This window comes from Mandrillus leucophaeus, unplaced genomic scaffold (genome assembly GCF_000951045.1).
Source record: "Mandrillus leucophaeus isolate KB7577 unplaced genomic scaffold, Mleu.le_1.0 Scaffold217, whole genome shotgun sequence".
Lineage (NCBI taxonomy): Eukaryota > Metazoa > Chordata > Mammalia > Primates > Cercopithecidae > Mandrillus > Mandrillus leucophaeus.
In genome coordinates this window covers 1,531,965-1,534,052 of record NW_012102221.1, presented here as the reverse complement: position 1 = coordinate 1,534,052, position 2,088 = coordinate 1,531,965, and positions in this window count along the sequence as shown.

Genomic DNA, 2,088 nt, shown 5'->3' with positions numbered 1-2,088 from the left:
ATTGCAATAAGTAATTATTCTTCTTTCTGACTAAAACAACCAGAAATTAATATTTTTATATTACTTGATGAGAAAAATCCATTTGCAGTTGAGCTAAAAACAAAAGAAAACAAACAACAGCAATAAGAAGAACAAAGGAAATACTGTATTTATTACTCTGTACCACGGAGGTGAAAGAGAACAAGACTCATTATACTCTTACTTTTCCTGGATTGAAAATTTCTCTTAAAATTGAGCTCGAGATCTAATTCCATAATTCTTTTTTTTTGTCATATGGTAAAGAATATAGCTGCCACTTTTATTTTGCAGATGACAACCGAACCTTAAACTATTTCTACCAATTCTACCAGTAAATCTCATGGGTTAGCATGAGCTTTTCATAAAGACATAACTTTGCTCTGGTGAATATATTTTCAGTTGAACTGTACTCAAGAAAAATTCCATCGCAGCACTTTACTTAAAAGATTGTTGGATGTTTTGTTTTGGTTTTGGATGAGCTGTAATTGCAGAAAGGAAGTCCTCAGCGCAGAGGGAAAATCTTTACAGCTGTGATTGTCTCGCCAGTCGTAATGACAGGTTTAATTTAAAACTTCACCCTTTTCTCACTCCCATCATCTTAAGACCAACGACTCGGAATTGCTCTTTAGAGTTAGGAGCTGGTCCTGGTATCAAGGGCTGATAACGTGGTCTCCGCAGGAATTCAGATTCTGATTTGGGCCTCGCTGTGTTCTAATCAAGGAAACTAATGAACTACACTCATTGTAAGTTCATCTAGTAGGAAACCTTGGACTGTTCCCAGCACCAGAGCCAAATGTTTTAAGTGGTAATCAAGTTTCCCTTGTCATTGCTCATATTTAATCATCAGAAAATTCTGTGTATTTATGTCCATATTGAAAGAAGAATCTTTGATTCTATGTGCGTGCTAAATGCGAATTGGCTGCATAGAGCTATGCTGTTTGACCTCCTTCAACACACGCTGCAGAGCGCAACAGTTTCCTGGAGTGCTTCTCTTTTGTGACTTTTTTTTAACACTTAAATTTGCATTTTTGTTAAAGGTGATGTGAAGAAGTTCAACGCTAGTAGTACATACAATTAATTCAGTACTTTAAGAGATAAAAATTGTTTTGATTATTCTATTCAACAACTACTTATTAAGAAGCTATTTTGTGCCAAGCACTGTGCCAGATACTAAAAAATAGTGAATGTGGAAACGGAAAAAAGGGGAAGATTGAAACTGACCTAATAGACCTACCAACAGTTGTTTTTTAGATGAACATAGAAATTAACCCTCCCGGTCTTAAAGTTTGAAACTTTACATTTGTTTTATCTGAGTTTTTTCCTCAGGAAAGGATCCCCAGGCCTCTCAAAAAAAAGTATCAAAGAACTGAAACTCACCAGATCATCACATCCAGACAAGGAGATGCCGGACCCCTCATCCACTATGATTGCTTCCTTACCCCTCCTGCATTTCTGTTTTCTCATAAATTGTTACATTTGTCTCTCTGCTATATAAAACTCATAATTTTAGCCCATCAGGGAGATGGATTTGGGACTGAGCTCCCATCACCTGGTTAAAGCCTTTTTCCTTGGCAATACTTGTTGTTTCAGTGACTGGTTTTCTGTGCAGGGAGCAGCAGGACCTAGACTGAACCCCTGGTGTTTCGGTAACACAATTGTTGAGGAAGAAGAAATGATATTATACACAACATATATGTTGTATTGATTTATCTTGTTTATAAGTTGTAGATATGATAAACCTGAATTGTAAAAATCCAGAATGAACAAATAGATTCATACATTTATTGGTTTTATTAGTTGACACTTGTAAATAAAGTATGGCAGTTTCCTCCTCTTTTTTGGTTCCTCAAGGCTATTCTGTAACATGGGTTGAAACTCCAGGAAGGTTCAGAATGATCCTTCCCTTACACCCCTACAAGAAACTTTAGTTCATGAACTTAACACCAATATGTATATTTTTCCAGAGGCTTGGGAATGATCTTGATAGAGATCAACAGAAAAGGAAATTGTGGACTTATTGGGAATAGAAATAGGAAGCATAACAGATTTTAAAATAAGAAGTGAGGTTTT